This window comes from Ursus americanus, chromosome 16 (genome assembly GCF_024610735.1).
Source record: "Ursus americanus isolate L20-20 chromosome 16, mUrsAme1.1.p, whole genome shotgun sequence".
Taxonomy (NCBI): domain Eukaryota; kingdom Metazoa; phylum Chordata; class Mammalia; order Carnivora; family Ursidae; genus Ursus; species Ursus americanus.
Window position 1 is genome coordinate 47,083,204 of NC_142142.1, and position 22,465 is coordinate 47,105,668.

Genomic DNA, 22,465 nt, shown 5'->3' on the forward strand with positions numbered 1-22,465 from the left:
GGAGTATCGACTGTGTGCCAGTGTAATTCAAAGCTGCTCCATTTCTCTGCCTGAGAGTAAACAAGAAGAGGAAGATAAAATGAAATTAACTAAGTCCACTTAAGAGGAGTTGAAACCAATGGACAATATGATCTTCTGCATAATCCATGGGATTCAATTATGTTTCCATTACTGTTGAGAAGAAAGAGTTTACCATATCCTAATTATTTAAACACATTGTAAAAGAAATGCATGGAGGGGCCCTGTTTCAGACTGGCCTCTGAAATATACCATGTTCAGAAAGATTTTAAATTATGTTTTAAATGCTCGAGACTCTACAGACCATATAGAAAGTCTGACTTCTGCCCTCTGCTGTGTAATCAAGAATAAATAGTTTAACCTTTCTGTCTTTCCGTGTGATTATCTATGGCAGAAAACAATGCTGACCACTCAGATTCTAAGCGTTCGTTAATTCCACTCATTCAGTGTATATTTACTGAATACCCTACTATGTGACGGGTGTTGGGCTGGGCCCAATAGAAACAATGGTTATTAACAATGTTGCTTATCTTGAAGAAAACCTTGGTTTAATATCGCAGATAGGCCCATGATCAGTTAACCACAATACAATGTGCCAAATATTAGGATTATTAATACATACTATTCTTAGTATGTGTTCAACTAGTTAACCATAGTGTGCTATTATTATAGGAGAGGGAGAAGAGATGTTACATTAATTAGACATTCTATTCGTTATATATTTCAGATAGATTATTTCATTTACTCCTCACAAGAGTCCTACAAAATTGGTATCGCTTGCCCGGGGTTCTATGGCTCAAAGAAGAAACTAACTTGCCCACGTTAGTTACACACGGCTGGATAAGGCTGTCCCTCTCCAAAGCCCATGCTATTTTCCCAATTCCAGGAAGCCTCCAGATGTATTACATTTATTGGCTTATGTCTGTTTCTAGATTGGGTTGTATTCTTTCTAAGGGTAAGAGTCTTGCCTGACTCATCTCTGTTTTCCTCCTATGTCAAATATATATTAGCTAGTCAACAAATATGCATTTTTTAAAAGATTTTATTTATTTATTTGACACAGAGAGAAAGAGACAGCAAAAACGGGGGGAGGGGGTGCAGAGGCAGAGGGAGAAACAGTCTCCCGGCTGAGCAAGGAGCCCAACTGGGGGCTCACTCCCAGGACCCCGAGATCATGACCTGAGCCGAATGCAGACGTTTAACCGACTGAGCCACCCAGGCACCCCAACGAATATGCATTTCATAACCACAATGAACTATAAATTTAACAAAAGATGTTCCCTAGAAATACACACTTGGCATTAAAGTTGTTATTTGTAAGAAAGAAGGTGAATGAAAGAATGCACAAAGGAATAAACGAATACATGACTGAAAGCTGGATGTGCTCTCCTCTCAGGACGTTTATTCGCATTTGCTGTTCCCTCTGTCTGCAGTGGTTTTCCCCAAAACTGTTATGCGGTTTTCTCCCTCAACACTTTCTTCCGTTCTCAGCTCAAAGGTCACCTTATCGGCGTGACCTTCACTGGCCACCCTATGTAAATAGCAACGACCCCTCCCGCAGCCATCTCCCTACGCTGACCCTGCTCCGTTGTTTTTCACAGCACTTACCACCACCTGACATATTACATGTTTGTTACCCCACTCGTCCTGCCTCCCCCACTAGAACATACATTCCACGTGAGCGGGACCCTTTTCCGCATTGCTCACGGCTGCGTGCCATGTTAACGCGCTCCATTAACTTGTGCTGCAAAATAGAGAAATCCAATTCCTTCCCACCTTTTCTCTTGCCTGATCTGAAAAAGCAAATAATTGTATCAACCCTTTAAACAATGCTGTGTTCCAAAAGTATAATCTCTCCGTGAAGAGCGCTCTGAGATTGCATTTTCTTCTCCTTTATGCGCGTGCACGCACCACGGGGTTCTGTTAGGATATGTTGCCACTTTTCCCGTCTGCAGGAGTTGGAGATAAGACCCGCTGTGTCCATTCTCTCTCTGGTGAATTGAAAGGGCAAAAGGAGCCCTTTCCACCTGCTTAAAGGAAGGTGTCTGGACTCCTCCCCTTCTCCATTCCTCCCCGTGACCCCTGGTGGTGGTTTGGAAATTCAGTGAAATATCGTTTCAGCCACTGTGAGGTTGAAGAGGGAAGAGAAGAAACTGCAGGCTAATGTTTACTTCAGAGGAAGACAAAAGCTCCATTCAGGTTTTCCCTGTGTCCAGCAGACAGCTCACAACCAAATACCATCATTAGAAAGGAAACTCACTATCTTATGCAGGCTTTTGTTTTGGTTTATTTTAGATGATTAGAGAGAGTACTTGTTTCAAGATAGCACTGAAGCATAGTCCCGTAATAGTCATTGCAATGGAATTTTACCTTTATGATAATATTATCTACAGTGTCAGCCAATCTCATTGCCCCATTCTCTGTGTCTCTACTCGGAGTAACACCCTAACATTGTGATGTTTAAGGGTAGGTCCTAGGTGACGGGGATGTTAACAGACTGTACGGCAGAACCTTTGGGATTAAAAGAAACCATACACTGCTGAGCTCACCCTCAAAGCTGAAATGGTACAACTCGCTTTACTCCTCACTTTCTCATCCCTACTTTCTGTGTTAGAAGTAAGTCCCAATTGGAATTTTCCCCGAATTACGGGTGAGATTCCAAGAAGGTCAACAATGTCTTAATGGTCACACAGCTAGAGACAAAATAAATAAATACAGACCAAACTAAAGCCCATGTCTGTGGGCTCCTGTGACCTCCTCTACTTGCTCTAAATAGCCCAGAAAAACTGAAAACCTGTGCCATGGACCACAGCCCTTGTCCTTCAGACTTGAATTTCTGGATCTCCAAGTCAATAATAAGTCAGTGTGGACCATATTGAAATAAGGAAGGCTTTGTGGAGGTAATTCACAATGAGAGCCAAAGTGGAAATTGTGCCCCCAGAAACCCAGCCCAGGCCAGTGACTTTCTCAGGGGAGAAAGCCCTGAATCACATACTGAGCAGAGGGAAGCAGGAGTCCCTAAATGAGCCTTCCAGAGCAACCTGATTTCTGCTCTGGCCAAGCATTTAGTCTGAAACCCTCGCGAACTCAGCAATAAATCATTGTTTCTCTTCTCAAATTCCTTTTCTGCAATGAGGAGAGTTATTTACTTTATGATTAATAGTGCCCTGAAAATACTCATACAGGTTCACTTCTTCATCGTCACTCCCCCTTGCCTCCTCTCTTTCCCCTTTCCGTCTCCTCCCTCCCCCCTTCCCCCTATTTTGCTCCCTCTCTCTTTATCATAAGCTTTCAAATCCTCGTCTCGCTTGGGCTATTAGTTTTCTATTGCTGCATTAAAAATTGCCACAAAATGAGCACATTAAAACAACACAAATTTATAATTTGGCCATCTTTCCAGGTCAGAAGTCTGGCAAGGGCGTGGCTTGATCTTGTGCTCAGGGTCCCTCTGGGCTGAAATCAAGGGGCCCGCTGGGACGCAGTTCTCATCGGGTCCTCTTCCAAGGTGACTGGTTGTCAGCAGAATCCATATCCTTGAGGCAATGGGATGGAGCTGCCCATCTTCCTGCTCGCTGTCAGCTGAGGACTGCTCTCCATTCCCCGACGCTCCTCCAGGCTCCTGCCCTGCGTCCCCATCGGCCATTCACCACGTGGTGTTTGCTTTCTTCCAGAGCACCTGCCGTCTGTCTCTCTGACTGCATCTTCTGCAACCAGCTGGAGATGACTGTGCCTTTCAGGGGCTGCCGCGATTCGGTCAGGCCCATCAATGGTCATAGAGTAAATCACTGCAGTAAGATTCAACGTATTCACAGCCCTGGGGATTACACAGGGCATGCATGCATGGGGCATAAGAGATGGGGGGAGGGGGGCATCTTAGAATTCTGCCTGCCACACTTAGCAACGCAAACTCCATTTGTGCGGCATGTAGTATACCTAAAGAGAGTTTCTTTTTCTTTCCAAAGGATGACTCTGCCCTCCTACTTAAAACACTCTTTTTTTTAAAAAAATGTTTATTTGTTTGAGAGAGAGAGATTGAGAGTGGACGGGGGGGGGGGGCGGTTGCAGAGAGAGGGAGAGGGAGAGAGTCTCAAGCAGACTCAGTACCCTGGGCAGAGCCCAGCACGGGGCTCGATCTCACAACCCTGAGATTGCAACCAGAGCAGAAACCAAGAGTCAGATGCTTAACCCACTGCGCCACCCAGGCACCCTAAAACACTCTTGATTTGTCTTCTGAAAGCCACTGTTTCTCCAACCTTTTCAAACTCTCTGGCTTCTCCTCCATAAGCTGTGTTGGTTCTTCCTCATCCCCCTCAACCCCTAAGTGCTGGAGTTTCCCAGGACTCTAGCCTTTTTACCCACAGCATTCCCTAAAGCTTTCATCCCACCCAAAGGCCCGAAGTACCACCTACATACAATGGCTCCCTAATTTATCTCTGGCTCAAATCTCTCCCCTGAATTTTCTGACTCACATAACCAGCTGCTTCCTCAGTATCTCCACTCTCTGTCCAATAAGAATATCAAACTTAATGTTTCTCAAAATAACTTGATTCTAACCCATCCCGGAACTATTCCTCTCCAAGTCTTCATTGTTTCAGTAAATGGCAACTTTTCCATTTTCTAACTCCTCTTTCTCTCACATACCCCAGACCCAATTCATCAGCAAAGTCCCTTGGTTTTACCTTCAAAATATGTGCAGAATCTGGTAACTGATTGCCTCCACTGCTAGCAAGCTGCCTTGCCTGGGTTTTTACAGTAGACACCTAACCGCCATATTAATTTCCATTTTTGTCCCCCCCCTCCCCAATCCAGTCTAACATCTACACGGCAGCTAGTGCTTCCTGTAAAACGTCACTCCTCCACTGAAAATGTGCCCAGAGAAAATGCCGAAGTCTTCACTTCATGACCTGATCCCTGTCCCCTCTCATCTCCCGATGTGATGTATACCCCTCCCTCCATTTCACCGCAACGCCCCTCCTACACGCCAAGTGTGTTCTGCCCGCAGGGCCTTTGCATTTGCTCTTCCTGTTGCTCTTTTCCCAGATACCCACCAGATACCCACTCACTTCCTCACTCTTTTCTTCTCTGTTCAAATAATAATATCAGAGAGAATTTCCCCAAAGACCTTATATACAAGAACACCAGCCTTGGGACTTCCTATCTCCTGTACCCTGTTTTATTTTCTTCATGGTACTATCACCTCCTGACAGATGAGGTAATACAGATGACGTAATGTATGTCTTTCTTTCCCATCACCATATTAAAATGTAAGCTCCATGACAGAGGGCACTTATCAGTTCAATGTTGTGTCCCAGAGCCCCAGTTAGCGTGTCAGGAACATAGTAAGTATTCAATGAATATTTGCTGAATGAGTGAAAAATGTCCAATAGCTTACACATCAGAGAACATAGAGTTTTCTCTACTGGTGCTTTTTTTTTTTTTTTTTAGTAGAATTAAAGGCGGCTTAGGATAACCTTGTAACTCTCTTTAGAAAATGAGCAAATTCAAGGGGCGCCTGGGTGGCATAGCGGTTAAGCGTCTGCCTTCGGCTCAGGGCGTGATCCCGGCGTTATGGGATCGAGTCCCACATCAGGCTCCTCTGCTATGAGCCTGCTTCTTCCTCTCCCATGTCCCCTGCTTGTGTTCCCTCTCTCGCTGGCTGTCTCTATCTCTGTCGAATAAATAAAAATAAAATAAAAAAATCTAAAAAAAAAAGAAAATGAGCAAATTCAATCCATATAACATCAGAGTGAGAACAAAGGAAGACTTTCATGGAAGAAAGATATTCAAATGAGCTATATATTTTCTTTCCTGTCAAGGGCTCTAGAGTAAGTCTGGGTCAAGTGTAGTCAACCTTGATGGAAACCAGAGCTGTTTTGCCTCCCTACACCTTTTTCCGCCAGCCCAAACTAGATTCCCACCTCCACGTCTTGGTTCTATGGCTCTCTGCCTGGCCTGTCCCCACCTCGACTTCTCAAAATCCTACCCATCCTTCAAGATCCATCTAAAACAGCATCTTCATCATCAACTGTTTCTTGATTCCCCCACATCACCTGCCGAAGGTACCCTCTAGCGCCCCATCCCAGATGGCCATTCCCGTGTGCCTTCTTACCCTCCCTCTCCCCACAGTTCCCCACCTTAGAGAGTATGGTATTGTGTGACTTCTCTGTCCTCCACAGCACTTAGCACCATGTCTTACCAGAGAAGATGCTCGCTATATGTGTTTGGAATGAAACTGGATTGATTCAAATTAGCGCTCTTAATTGGGAAATCGGGCTTTTAGCTAGCAACCTGTTCATGGCACTTTCAGGCCTTAGGGACCAAGAAACAGTCACCTTAACCTCTGACAGTCAGTTCAATAGCCGGAGACTACAGTCACCTTGCTCAGAGGAAGCTCCCAACCAACTCAGGATCCTATTATTTCATCAAATGGAAGGGCCAGTCAAGAATGGTCAGGGGGGAAAAAAAATCCTCTTTTTAAGTGTATTAAACTCACTACCTATTTTCCATTTCATGCTCGCTAGCTGTATTTCAAAAAAAAAATGTACTTTTAAAATCTTTATGAAAAGCAACTTCTTTTCTATTCAAGCGGAATAACACTATTCACCCTGTGCTGCCCATCGCCCCTGCTAATGCTTCCAGGGGAACATAGCAAAGGGCTACTTTCCTTTACAGTCTTTGATCTGTTCTTTCTACATCCTGTAATTTCCATCCACACCGGAGAGCCAAGTGCTGTGTGGGGCTAATTAAACACTATAATTATCCGTGAGCTATGGCCCAGAAGCAGAGAGAAAATCTAACACATGTCTGATTGTAATATCAGGTAAATACTCAAGATGTGTGACTGGCGAAATGCAAAATATTCTATTCATTTAATATTCTTGATGAATAGTGAATTAGTCTAATCACATTAGCTATTCTATTCATTTATTAGGTGAGAGTGATTAGAAGTGAATAGCTACAGAAAAAAACCCTCTCAAGTTGCAAAAATTAGACTTCTATAGTTTTATTATGTTTATTTTCAACTGAGGGTAATTGTCTGTAGCTTTCCCCGAGATAGTCGACACCCCTCCCCTATCTTTGCCCCTCGAAAATCGGAGTACTGGTTACAAGGTAGAGAGAACAGAGAAGACAGGGCAAGACTGACATACAGATGCTAAAATAAGTCGTATAAACACATAAAAATACTGCTACAAACATTGTGTTTCCAAGGACACAGCCATACTGTTTTTCTTTTTCTTTTTTTTTTTTCACTTTTTTTACGGAGGTATAATTTATATACAAAAAATACATAAATCTTAAGTTTACACATCATTGAATTTTTACTAATATATATGCCCCTGTAACCAGCACACAGTTCAAGACACACATTTTCTAGAAAGGTTCCCTTCTGCCCCTTCCCAGTGTTCACAACTATTTTCACTTCTATCACCATACACTGGGTTCTTCGGTTCCTAAAACCCTACAATGGAATCATACAGTCTCGCATTAATTTTTAAAGAGCAGTACAAGGTCATTTTAATACAGAAAATCAAATCAAATGGGAAAGTCCATAATCCCACCACTACCACCAAAAAAAGAAAAGGAAGAAAAAAAAAACCCTCAACGTGAAAACAATGAATAAAATACGTACTTATTATTAGATATTTCAGACATCACAGGAAACTATTGCAGAAAGCCCTCACTTCTTCAAAAGTTGGTCATTCCTAAGCTTACCCCTGCTGGATCTCCCCCATTCACTCCTTCACATGTCTCTCCATCCCTCTGCACTCTGCCCTGGACGCCAGGAGGCTGACCTTTCCAGACTAGCTCAGGGGCTCGCTGGCTCCCTAGTGTCTGCTTGGGAACTGTCAAAGGAGCACCAGCTATCGAAGGGAAGGCAGAAGTGAATTAGGCATTAAGTGTTCACTCCCCGGGCTCTCTCCCCCGTTGAGTAGCTTTGAGAAAGCCACACTTCACACAGCCTTCTCCCAAAACTAGCTACTCTCTCCAGGCATAGGAACGACTCCCTCCCCTTGACTCCCCAGGCCCTGATGGTCACAGTTCCCACCTCTGGCTTCCCCCCTGATTGCTTCAACACTTCTGGTCGGTTTTCCTGAAGCCTTCCCGAACCTTGGTCAATAGCCCCTTCATGAAACGCTCCTCAGCCGCTCCACGTGAATGTGCTGTCTGTCTTCTGCCCCTGCTTGCCATTCACGTTAAGTTCTAAATAGATCTTACGGGAACTACTTCTGCTTCCGTCATGAGCGTAGGCTATAAACCTCTCCACGAGCAATAAACTGTCGCTAGCGGGTTCGTCAGCTACCCACTTCTAATCAAAGTACACTTACAACATCCCCCCCAACTGATTCATCCTGATCTTAAAGCGCAATAACAAGTGATCCCAAATCTGTAAGATATGATCTTGACACGTCTACGCTACTTTTACCATTTGAAGTGACTTCAGCTCTGTGTCCAGATTTCTCTGTGGCAATTTCAAACTGGTCTTCAGACACGGGGTGGGGGTGGAGACAATTCAGCTGTGGTTGGAAGGAAAGCCCAAAGGGAACAGAACATAGTCAGAGAACGACTCACTTATTTTAAGCGTCCAGACCCCTAAATCCAGACAAACTACATTGCAGAGTGTGAACAAACTTAGAAATGCTGCCTGAACCCCCATTGTCTTTACAGAACTGTAGAAAGAACCGGTGATGTTTACGGTCAAGTAGCAATGACCTGAGAAGGCACGGGAGAGCTCTCTAGGGATGAGACCATCTCTAGGGGATGGTTTCAGAGCCCAGGGGTGGAGATTACCGTGAATGGGGTTCTTGACCTATTGATTTCACTTCGTTCATTCACTTTTTCAACAGATAATTATTGAGAATCGACTCTGTGCTGTATTTGGTGCTAGTAAACATAACAGTGAGCAAGAGACAAAGCTCCTGAGGCCTCAAACTTACATTTTTTTGTGAGAATAGACAATAAGTAGAAAAACGAAGGAATATATAATATGTCAGGTATTGATAAGTGCTATAAAAAATAAAGCAGGGTAAGGAGGCTACAAAGAGACGAGGGAGGGTGCTCCTTTCTATACAGGTTGATCAGGTTCAGATCCCGGAGAAGTTCTCTTCTCTGAAGAGAGGGATCCCTGTGGATATCTAGGAGGGATTCATGTGCTTATGCCGGAGAGAACTGTTCCAGGTGGAGGGAACAGCATGCATAAAGGTCTTGAGGTGCGTGTCTATTTCACCATGTTTGGGGAATAGCAAGGAGATCGTGACTAAAGGTGGATGACCACACTCGGAGGGGTGGGGCGGGGGGGGACAAGGAATGTGATAGAAACTAACCTTCCACCTTGATCTGCTGGAGACAGACGGCGCAGGGCCTTGAGCCCTTAATGGTACTTTACCTTTTACTTTGAGTGAGATGGGAAGCTATCAGCAGATTTTGAGCAGAAGAGAGACATGATTAGACTAATGTTTTAGGAGGATCATTCTGGATAGTATATTGAAAATAACCTATAGTCGAACACAGGGGGAAATAAGGAGACAGTCAGGAGACTGTTAAAATAATCCACATGACGGAAGATAGTGAACTGGACTAGACTCACTGTGCCGGTCCACGTGGTGAGAAGTGTTAGATTTGGAATGTATAGAGCATCTGGCATTCGCCATTGGATTGGTGCGGACAACCCAGAGAGAGCGGTATCCCAGGGATGGCGAGGCAAGTACTTCAAGGTGAAGGTGTGCCCAACTTTGCCCAACATTGCTGGTAGACCGAGCAAGATGGTGATGGAGAATCAGCTGTTACGTCTGGAACGTGAAGGTCTTTTGCAACCTTGACTACAGCCGTGGCTAAGTAGTGGGAACAAAACCCCAACTGGAGTGTGTTCGTGAAAGAACAGGAGGAGAGATTATGGAGAAAAAATGTAGAGACAAGTCTGTCAGTGAGTTTTATAGTAGAGAAAAAGACAGGATGGGGTAATAACTGCTGAGGGGAGAGGGTGAAGTAAGATGGTTTGGGTTGGCTGTTTGGTTGAAAGATGGAGACCTTTCCACCATATTTTCAGGCTGGCAGGAATGATCTAGTACAGCTGTGTTACAGGTTCATGTAGGAGACGGAGGGAGAGCTGCTAAAGGCACGTCCTTGAATAGGAGGGAAGACAGGAGTTCCAGCACACAAGAAGGAGCGTTTCCTTAGAACAAACCACAGTAATTCTTATCTGCCTTGTGTTCTGCTGGTCCACGGAGAATTTCACTCGGGGAAAATATGAGTGTTTTACTGCAATGTTAAAAAAATAATTGATCACTCACTATTTGCTTAATTTATCCCTGACAGGTTCCTATGAGTCACTTAACCCCCATTTTGCTAATAAGGAAGGCTCATAAAAGTTATATGATTTCATCAGGTTTTCAAAGCTTATATGAAAACCAGGTCTCGAGCTAGGTCTGGCTGATTCCAAAGACCATAAATGTTCCACGACATCAGAGCCTAGGTTTGCCCCAGAGGGCCCAGCAGCTAACGAGAAAGGGGGAACATCATCTTGGCATGGCAGGCACAGCAGAGCGCCACTACCATAAACCCTGTACGAGCATTGAGGACGGCGGGGTAAGTTAAGTGCCTGGACTCTGCAGTGAGGCTTTTGGGGGAGATGTGGCTTGTTCAATATCGTTTAAAGGCAGAGAGTGGGGAGAGCATCGGTACTTGACGATGTCATGGGAAAGTCCTGAGAAGAGTTGGAGCCTCGAGTAGGGTTGATTAGTCCTGCAGGGATGAGAAGGAGCAAATGCTTTCATGAGCTGAAAATGCAGTGGCAGAAGTTGAGAAGAGCATGGGGTTTCTTTGGGTTTTCCGTCACTTCAGTAGGCATTTATTAAGCTCTGCCCGTGTGCACAACACAGGGCTTTGTGCTGGAGAAATAAAAAAGAGCGGTCATCCTTCCAGGAGTTACTTACACAATGAACAATTCAAATTAAGCATAAGATTTCTAAACAGATCAGGCAGGGTTCTCCGAAGAGGTGAGGTCAACAGTACATGGAGATATCGAGGCAGAGATATTTATTTTTATCTGAAGAGATCCATTTCAAGGAATTGTTGGGGCTGGCAAATCTGAAATGCATAGGGCAGGCCAGCAGGCTGGAAACCTGGGCAAAAGTGGATACTGCAATCTCAAGGCAGAATTTTTTTCTTCTCTGGGAGACCTCAGTTTCTGCCCTTAAGACCTTCAACTGATTGGATGAGGCCCACCCACATTATTCAGGGCAATCTGCTTAGTCAATCAACTGCACCCTTTAATCGCATTAACAAAACATCACCAGGTTAACACCTGGATTAGTGCTTGATTCAGTCCCTGGCTACCAAGCCTAGGCAAGCTGACACATAAAACCAACCATCACAGCATCCGATTAGTTTCCAGATTTATTCCACAGAAGCCAAACCAGGTACTTTATTTTAGAGACATTTGCCTTCTAGAATGGCTCTTCTAATGGGCTTTTAAGCCGTAGACCAGTGAGAGGCCAGAGGAGGGGCTGTCTCCAAGCCATTGTACTGCCGAGGGTGGTTTATAAAGGTTCTAATTCATTGTAATTAATTTTTATTGTGCAGAAGCAGAAGGCTGGCGGAGTGAAAGGGGGTAATTTCACAAGTCAAAATAACAAATAAGTAAATACAAATAGCGCCCAAGTTCTCAAGAGCAGACCACTGTCGCTGGGTCTGTGTACGAGAAGCACAGATCATAACCCGCGTTGCCCCCTCGGCAGCCCTGACTCTGTGCAACCCCTTCCCCCAGTTCTCCAGGATGTGAAGCTGGCTTCAAATGCCTCCGGCCCCCACCGTCCTCTTCCTCCCCCCATGAGACCACGTGGAGGCCCTTGTCCCTCAGGCGCGGTGTCGATTTTGGGTGTGGAAACAGTACCCCCCAAAAGGCGAGGGATGCGGCACAGGGAGGGCTGGGGAGGGAAGCCCTGGTCGGTGGCGCGGGTTGCAGACAATGAAACGTCTGCACGGAGGCTCTTTGTTCCGCTCCACACTCGGAGCCCCGGCGAGCTGAACAGTGCAGGCGCGTGTGCGGGATATTAAGTCTCATTTCAAAGCCGCTGCTGCGGCGAAGTGACGTGGGAGCGGCCGGGTGCTGGGGGTGGGAGGCTGGGAACCGTCCGGAGCATCCTTGCGCCCGGATGAAGACCAGTCTCCGTGTGCTGTGGGGGCGTTTTCTTTTTCGGGGGGGGGGGGTGAGGGAGGAAAGGGGCACTTTGACTTTCCCAGGCAGGAAAGCCGGTGTTGGGGCTTCTGGAGAGTCTTGAGTAATGACCAGTGTAGGTTTCTCATGGAGGACTCATTTATCTGGGTGCCACTGGGTGAGCCTGGCTTCCCAAGCTTGAAAATTTAGATTTATTGGGTGCCAGAAATTGGACTGGACACCATTTAATAGGCCCGTGCACCATGAAGGTGAGGGTCGGGGGAAAAGAGTCAAAAGGGCAGAATGGATGGGGAAAGGACACGGTGTGGAGAAAAACAGCAAAATCTGATTAGGGCCATAAAATTCTAGCCACAGCAGGCGGGAAGTACACGACTCCGGAGAAGCTGGGGGCTTAGGAACACGGCTGGGGTCAGAGAAATTGCGGGAAGGGAGAGATGGCGGGGAGTCAACAATTAGTGTCTTGGAATTTAAAGAAGGGCCTTGCTGGAGAGAGGGGCCAGGCGGTGGGGCGAGAGACAGAGAGACAGAGAGACAGGGAGAGAGATACCACAGAGCCCTGAAGGCCGCATCAGGACAACCCTGCTGTTAGAAGAAGAGGTGAATCGGTAAAAAAGCCATTTGCTGGTTACAAAAAAACAAAAAACAAAAAAACCCACCATATATCTTGTTCGGCCTCTTGCTCTGCAACAGAAGAAAAGCTTTGGGATTTATGGAATGTGGGTTTACATAGAGAGGCCCCGTAATACATATAAACACTCGGCCAACTTCTAATGTGAAGAGAAAGGCCGAGGGAGGCACACATGCAGGAGGGAAAGAGCAGAGGGAAGCGAAATCCAAACCGTGGGGTTCTGGGCCTCATTCCCCCAGTGCACGTGGGGAATTCATACCCCTCCTGGCGCTGCCAGTTCTTCATTCTTTTTATCTGTTTTCCCCCTTGGGCTGGAGGAGGCAGTGTAAAAATGCCTTTGCAGGCTCTGAGACGCTTAAACAAAAATCTGTGTAATGCAGCACAGCTGACGTGACTCTCTCTACCCGGGAACAGAGATGCTCATTCGATATTTTCTCGTCTATGCAAGGCACTACATTGACTGTATAGACGGAGAAGTGCCTGGTGGGCACTTCATTCATTCATTCATTCATTCATTCATTCATTCCTTCAACAGATGTCTGGGAGTAAGAAAGGCGAATGAGATCCATCACTGTCCTCCAAGTGCTCCCATCCCTGTGGGGAGAGAGAGACCAGTGAACGCACACGTACGGTACTCTGGAGACACGAAGGGGGGAGCTGAGTCACGCAGGAGCATCGCCGCCTCTTCCCAGAAGTGACTTAAACCCAGGTTGTGGGTCCCTGGAACTCAGTGGTCTGCAGAAAATCACATTTCTCAGGCAACAACCCAGATGTTTGGACTACACATCAACACACATGTGGGCATTTGGAAATGCCTGGATTCCTGGTGATTAGATCCAAATGCCCAACAGCGTTTGGAGACAGGAGAGCACGCGTGTACCTTGTAAACAACGTAAGCATGTATCATGTCATAATTATTTTTATGAGCCGTTCTTCCACGAGGACACGGATCATCACCATTCCTTGCTATTTATTATACAATAGTTTATGGCTTTCCCTCAGTTACATGGTAAAATGTGTATCTTTGCACATGGCCAAGGTGGTAACCGGTCCTGTGGCCCAAGGCAGTTAGATAAGGCCTTAAAGAAATCGGACTGAACAAGGCCGAAGTTTAATAAAATTTGAAACCCACAGCTGTCGAGCTACATGAAGCTTCACGCTCACCAATATGGGACATACATCACTACAGAATTGTTTAATGTAAGAAGGGCTGGCAGAAACTTTGCACGCCATTTTGGTGACAGGTTTAAAGACGATGCTGGTGCACGTGTGTGTGCATACATAGACTTATACACACACACACATGTATATGCATGTGTATGTATATATACATATATATGTATGTATATGTATGTGTTTATATATAAGTATGTGTATGTATATATTTGTATATATATGTGCGTTTATGTTGATACAGGGATGTGCTCGTGGGAGAAAAGCAAAATTGCAAAGGCAGTGCTTCCCTTAAATAATCCTCGGTCTCTTCCCATTTCCCTCTCCCTCATCGCCTTCCTGTCCCACAGAAACCCCTAGATGGCTCAGAGCCCCCACCTCTGTATCCCCTGTCATCTACATGTAACCTGACTCTCTTATCCCTTATTCACAGACCTGTCTTTCCCATGGAATTGTTTACTCGAAACAGTAATATAGCCTAAAGCTGAAAGATAAAGTCCTGAAGATGATAGAATGAGTCAAGGGTAGAGGTGGGGACAAGAGAAATGGGTGAGAAACTTTCCTGATCAGGGGAGAGGGAAAACAAAGGAAGGATGAGTCTGAACGCCTGGATAGGAGTTTCATTGCTACTTGTTCCTACATCAGACAAGCCACCTGGGATCCTTTGGCTTGGAGTCAGTCTCTCTCATTTCTGTCTTCCAGAGCCTTCTGTGATCGCCTCAAATAGAATACATATCAGACCGTGTAATCACTTCTAGCCACCTCGCTCTCTGGACGGTGAGCTCCTCAAGCAAGGGGACCATGGCTTCCCAGGGTCTAGCACGGGTGCCTGGCATGTACTAAGTACCCCATGTTCAGTGTTTTGCAATGAACTTGACTAGTCTGAATGACTTTCTCACCTGCAAAATGCAAGTCTGTCCATTCAGCCATCCATTTCTTTACTTGCCATTTACTGGAGAGCCTGCTAGGTTAAGTGCTGCGGGAAACGTACAGATGCATAACCTAGCAGCTTACCTAGAATCACGTTCCGGGCCTCCCTCCCGGAACCACAAGGACGAACAAAGAGGTCGTGCGTATGAATGAGCTTTGGAAAGCTTACCTGCTACCTGAGGAAAGGGAGCCTTTTTGTTCTGACTCATTACCTGCGCCATCCTGATGCCGTGTGCTTGCCTGGCTCTGCAAGGGTTATTTTCACAGATTCTCCCAGTCTCCCTTCTCTGTAGCTCCCAGCAGATGTATTAAGTGTAATCTTGGAACTGTTCCAGGTTCCCTCTTTAAGACTCAGAATGTTCAATGTTTCCTGCACGCAGCAGGCTGCTCTAGCCTGGTATGACGTCAGGGACTCGGAAGGGTTCACTCCCCAAGCATCCCTGGTGTCTGGGCCCCAGTCCCAACTTGTCCAGGCTCCGTGGAGCTCACTTGGAAAGAAAGCAGGGGAAAGGCCTGAGCAGAGGCTGCCGCTGCAGCCCCACCAGCTTGTATCCAAGATAACCTGCTGCCCGACTCCCTCCGAAGCAGCAGCTAAGGAAGAGAACTCCCACTGCCAACCGGCCCCTGCTTCCTGGAGCAACCGGAACCCGCAGGAGGCAGATGGAGCACGAAGGTGACCCGCGGCTCGGGCGTGGTTGACAGTGGAATTAGTACCTTTGAGGGGTGTCCATGGGAAAATGATCTAACAGCAGCCAGTGGAGCCCCCGAATGCTTGCTGAGCCAGTATCATGGGAGATGGGAGTTGACCCTCCCTGCCCTGCACTGTGTGGGTGATAAGACCCCATCTGGTTCTGCAGTGAGAACCCTGTGACTGCTCAGACCTAATGCCTCCTTTTTCCCACAGCAGCAGCACAAACGGGGTCCATAGCCTCCTCCACACACCGATGTGGGGAAGGAAGCCGTTCTAAGGGATCTTTGGGAGCATTTCAATGTGGACTCATCTCCCATCCCCTCTGCTTTCCTCCCTCTCTTTAATTAATTTGCATAATCACTTGCACAGGCTGAATACATGTGACACACCCCGGACTCATGTCTGCATTTAAACAGGAGCCAGTTTTGTGCTTTTCAATGTGATCTTTTTCTGACTTTCCCCCGTCCTTTGTCTCTCTTTTCCTTTACTCGCCTATCCTCTCCTTACATATCTTTTTTCTCCAACGCCTTCCTGCTTGGTGGATTACAGAGTGACTTACAACCTCCCTGCATCACATACCCACCCTCTTCCCCAACCACGTCAGTTCAACTGAGCGAGTATATTCCATGGTAGAAAGAAAGGTAACTAAGATGCGTTGAGACAGATAAGCTCCCTGTACTCACAATGGTCACCCGTAGCCTGGGGGCCCGAGCTGGTGCTAAAGCCCCTACCTAATACACAGCCTACCAAGGCTGAGAAGGTGAAGGTGAAGGTCTAGCAGAAAAACAAAGGGTAGGAGTTACAGGGGCCCTTAAAGAGCATGAGATCCAAAGACCAGCCCACGAGGAGGGTCTCCCACAGATGGTCACTGAAAGGCCACTTTCCCTGTGGGAAGAATTGCATTCCCAGGCACGAGTTCAAGCCCCGCCTTCACTGACCTTTCTTAAAGGTGTAACCTCTTCTGACCTCAACTTTCTTGTTTATAAACAAGGACAATTCAACCAAATACCCACATATGTTTCCCAGCTTGGAAATACCGTGTGAATCCTTCCCCGAGCTTTGCTTTGGGACCCACGTCGTGGTAAAACTGTATTAAATGGACTGTGGATCCAGGTCAATGTCAGCTGTGGTTTATTCAGGAGACCAGATCCCTGAATTCTTGTCATAATGGTCTGCATTTGGGGCCGTAACAGTTTATAATTATTCTTGGTAGATAGTCTGTGTCCAAGTACTAAAATGTGGTCTGCTCTAAGCGTTTGAGTCCATGGTATTTGGAGAGACAGACCGTTATTGAGTCTGTAGCCATCCTTCCTGGAATCCTGTTCAGACAGAGCTGGAGCTGCAGGAACTAATGAGAGAGACCTTTTATCAAACCCTGGAGGTCAGCAGATGTGGGCTTTATGGGAAAAGCGAAAGAATGGGGGGAATTCTATCACGGTCATGGAAAGGCACTTACAGTAAACTCTGTTATCCATCAAGGGAGAGTCATGGGTTGTTCTGGTAGGTGGTGAATAGAGTCTTTATAGATGCTGCATATGGATTATCAATTTTCAAAGATTGAAAGAGACATGGAAATCCACCAAAAAGTTGCTGTAAATAAATGAATCCTCTTTGAGGAGTCCAAAACTCTGCACAAACACTACATAGCAAGTGAGAATGATCAGATCTGAAGCATCATTTCTGCTGTTGTCACAAACACAGGGTTCCTCCTTCCCAGTACTTCTGAAACAGGTAATATTACTAACCATGATTTGGGCTATCCTCCATCCCAATTGCTAACTACTGCCCCATTCCTGCTCCATGCCTTAGCCACGTTTGGTCATCACCATTTCTAGAAAAAGTCCCGGAGTCACCCATTGCACACCTGGGCTCAGGTGCCTGTTCCGTCCATGTGGAGGCGCACCTGGCTGTCACTGCCCCGCTTCCCTGTGCGCTCTCTCATGCAGCCGTCCGTAATATCCCCCAAGAGATGTGACTGTTCCCTTTGCAGAACACCCACAACACTTTGTTTACATCTCCCTTATGGCTTTTATCAATGCTGTGCTCTTTGGACCACATGAATCCATCTGGTCCCGGCACTTCCCTTTAGAGGAAGTTTGACATGTAATCTGCCTGCGGACATTAATGTTCTCACTGGACTTCAACTTCCTGATAGGAATAGAAATCTGATACTGCTTTTTTTAAGTTTTTTTTTAAGAGTTTATTTATTTATTTGAGAGAGAGAGAGAGCACAAGCAGGGGGAGGGCCAGAGGGACAAGCAGACTTCCTGCTGAGTGGAGAGCCGACTAGGGGCTCCATCCCAGAACTGTGAGATCATGACCTGAGCTGAAGTCAGATGCTTAACCGAATGGGCCACCTAGGTGCCCCTCAAAACCTGGTACTATTTATCAAAATTTTTAAATATTGAAAAAGTGAATGGTAGTCTGTATTCCACATCCCTAGACATCTATGACCATCCTGAGGACAGGCTCCTGTCTAAGCAATCTGCATCTCTGTCTCCTGCAGACCCTGGAATGCGGTGGGGAGCAATCAATGTTTGTTGAATTAAACTGAACATGATCAAAGGACACCTTGGTCCATTAACCCGTTCACAGAATGCTAGAGACTGGAATGTTCGCCAAACTTAAATCTCCCATTTTCAACTAAAAAAAAAAAAAAATTACATTTTACGTTGGAAAGAAGCAGCGGCATGTACAATCTCATTTTGAAGCTCAAATGGTTACTTTAATAAAGAAGCATCGGTAACCTAGAATCTTCCAGGAAATTGTTGACAAAGTCAGCTTTATCACGTTGGCTCTTGGGAGTTGCCGGCATAGATTTATTCGTTCTCTCCACAAAGATTACTGAGCACCAACTATGGGCTAGAAGCTGTGAAAGTCTTAGGGTTGCAGCTGTGGAATAAGGCTTCTTAAACTCAGGGAGTTTCCATTCTCGAGGAGGAACAGGATAAGAAAGTAAACAGATAACAAACATGACTCAGTGATGCAGAGAAAATAAATGAGCGTGGTGGGAGGCATAGTATTTTATGTAGGATGGGTGGTCAGGGTAGGCTGTTTGGAGGAAATGACTATTTGGCTTGATGAAGGTAAGTAAGTGAGCCATGCAAATACATGAGGGGAAAGTATTCCAAGTAAAAGGAACAGCATGTGCAAAGGCTCTGAAGCAGGAGAATCCTGGTATTTGAGGAAGAGAATAACAAGGAGCACAGTGTACTAGGATAGGATGGAACAGGGATAAGGTTGGGACAAGTGGCAAGAGATGAGCTTGGAGCAACAGCAGTGGGTCAGATGAAGGAACTTAGGCGGCAGTAAGATTTGGATGTTACTCTAAGATGGATGATTTTGGAGGATGGGCGGCTGAAACGCCATATGGGCTAGCTGCTGTGCTGAAAGCAAACAGGAGAAGACCAGGAGTGGTGGGCAAGTCTGCAGGCGCTGGAGCCCGTTAGGAGGCACGACAGTAATCCTGGATGCTGGTGGTTGAACTAAGGCGGTGAGTGGTGACGGTGGGAAGACGTCATTGGGTCTGGGATATATATCTGAAGACAGAGCTAGAAGTCTTGCTGAAGGATTGGATATGAAGTCTGAGAGAAAGAACACCAAGGTTCTTGGCCTGATTGACCAGAAGAATAGAGATGCCATTTACTGAGGTGGAATAGATTGTGGTAGTAGGTTTTTGAGTGAGAGGGTTCCTTTTGGGGTCTGTTAATTTGGGATACTGATTAGTCATCCAAGCAGAGATTTTGAGGGGGCAATTGGGCATCTGAGGTTGGCATTCTGGAAAGATATGCAGGCTGAATACAGAAATGCATGGGTTACCAGCAATTAGTATTTCGTTAGCCGGTTTGGGCCGCCATGATAAAATACCATAGACCCGTGGCTTAAACAACAGAAATTTATTTCCCACAGTTCTGGAGGCTGGGAAGTCCAAGATCAAGGTGCCGGCCAATTCAGTTCCCTGGTGAGGGCTCTCTTCTTAGCTTGTAGACAGTCGCCTTATTTCTATGTTCTCACGTGGCAGAGGGAGAGAGAAGAAACCAGCTCTCCGGTGTCTGTTCTTAGGAAGGCACTAATTCCATCAAGAGAATCTTACCCTCATGACCTCATCTTAACCCAATCACCTCCCAAAAGCCTCATCTCCAAATACATTCTCACTAGGGGGTTGGTTAGGAGTTCAACATATGAATTTGGGGGTCAGTCTATAGACATATTTAATGCCACCAGACTAGTGTATAAAAGAGAGAAGAGGAGGTGGGGAGAAGAGGGAGGAGAGGAGAGAGGAGCCCTGGGGTGGTACAAGGAGATGAGGCAGGGCTGGCAACAATCACTGAGAGAGAGCTGCCTTGGGGGGTGGGGAGCCAGGGGAGTGTGGTGTCCTCAGAACCAAGAGTAGAAAGCATTTCAAAGAAGACAGACGGTCACCTGGGTCAAATGTTGTTGATATATCAAGTGGGGAGGGGGAGCAAATTGACCATGCATTTAGCAACTGGCAGGTCATGGTGACCTTGACAAGAATAATTTTCTGTCAAGTGATGGGGTGAAATCCTGAGTGTGGTGTGTTCGGGAGAAAGCGAGACAGAGGGAATTGGAACACCGCATATCAGTCACTATTTCAAGGCATTTCACTGTGAGGGAGAGCAGAGCTGAAGAACCACCTGGAGAAATGTCACTGCCTTGGGAGGGGAAGCGTGTTCCAAAGGCCGGTTGGCACTCCCAGAGGTTGTGCCCATGATCTAGAACCTCTGGAAACGGCTCCTCCGGTTACCCGCTAAAATCGCAGAAGATTCAGGCTCCCTGGAATGCCCGAAGTCAGCAGTCCCATATTGGCCAGAATGACTGAAACCACCTAACATCTCCCTTGCTCTTCCTTCCTGGGTCTGCCGGCACAATTGGGTCTGGTCACCAGCACAATGACAATTCCCTGTAGGTTTGTCAGAGCCCCTGCAAGAAACCTGAGATAAGAAAAGGTCAAGAACCCAAAGCTGACTAGAGAATTGTATTGTGAGCACATCTCTGGCTAAGGAGGATGGAGGAAAGGTGGGGGGTGAGGGTAATAACAATGAACAGACAGGTACAAATAAATCCCCAGCTCCCTAAATTTCAGAGCTTGGGTACCCTACGGCAATGTGGGTTAGTCAATTACTTCTAAATCCATATCAAGTGAAGCTGTGAACATCTATTCTTTGCTAATAAGTGTTTCCCCATTGAGCTGGGACTGCTTAACACCACCACATGCTTCATCTGCTTTTCAATGTGGCCTCTTTAACGGAGGCTGAAAAGTTGGCAAGAGGTGGCTCTCATCCCTGAGTGGAACTTTGCTATTTTGTTCAGTTTGAAATTTCACGCAACTACTTTTTATTGAGCACCTACTAGGGCTGGATACTATGCTACTTGGTACAAGGATACAACAAAAAAAGAAAGAAGAAAGAAAGAAAGAAAGAAACAAACAAACAGGGGCGCCTGGGTGGCTCAGTCACTTAAGTACCTGACTCTTGATTTCGGCTCAGGTCATGATCTCAGGGTCCTGGGATTGAGCCCTGCATCAGGCTCTGAGCTCATCACAGAATCTGCTTGACCCTCTCCTTCTATCACTGCCCCCCCCCCCCGCCGCCATCACTTTCTCTCTCTGTCTCCCCCCCCCCAAATAAATAAATACAATCTTTAAAAAAATAAAGAATAAAACTTGCTGCCACAGATCTCAGAGTCTAACTCAGTGGTTCTCAGCTGGGGTGACTTTTACCCCCCAAGGGACATTTGGCAATGTCTGGAGGCACTTCTGATTGTCCCGCTAGGGGAAGATGCTGCTGGCTTCTAGCGGGAGGGCCAGGGATGTGCTACACACCCTGCACTGCATGGGACAGTCTCTAACCACAAAGAATCATCTGATCTAAAATGTCAACAGTGCCAAGATCAAGAAACTCTATCTAAGGGACACGATGACACACGTGTGAATAAGTCTAACACAAGAGAGGCAGTGAGGAGCACCAATTCATGTTTCCAGGGATCCTTCAATCTTTGTAGAGAGACAACATCTTGAGTTCAGTGGTTAGACCCACTAGCAGTCTTGGGAGCCCCAGCGGGTTCCTGAATGGAGATTTGTATGCATTCATATGGCTCTCAGAGGGAACAAGTCTCTTTTGTATACACTATCATATGCAGTCCTTGCAACAATCCTAGTTAGAGGTCTTCCATCTGTCCACATAGCTGTGACCCAAGAACAGCCCTCTTCCATTTGGAAAAGCCATTCTCTCCAGCTGAGCCAGAACGGGGTAGAGACCTCTGTCTAGCCAACCAACCAGCCAAATCAACCCTTGGTGGCCATTGATGACTGAGGCCCCAGGCAGACATCCATCCCTCCTCACCAACTGTCTTGAGCAAAGAGAATCGGTATATCGCCACTTAAATTTGGAAGCTAAGATCTCTCTGCTGCTGGCTTGCACTGATTTGGCTCCAACCCAGGCCTTCTGACTCTAGCTAGATGCAGAAATCTTCCCGCTACGAGAAGCTGCTTCCCTCCATAGTCACAGCAGGCATAAGCGCCCTGATGGATGGAGCCTGGCAATTGGCTAAGTGATTTCCATGTACATTCTGTTTCTCTTCAGGTGTTTCTTTGGACAAATTCATGGAAAAGAGCAGAAAATGCTTTTTGGCTCTTAGGCTGAAGGAGAGGGTCATCGCCTGTGTTTTTCTCAGTCATATTGCCTCTTTTTATGCTCATACATAAATCATGGAGGAAGGACAGCTACAGAACCACCTTGCATCAAAATGGAGTCAGACTAAAGGGTTCTTCCAGTAGCACCATATACCACATTTATGTGCCCTTAAAAAAAAAAAAAAAAACACTCAGAGG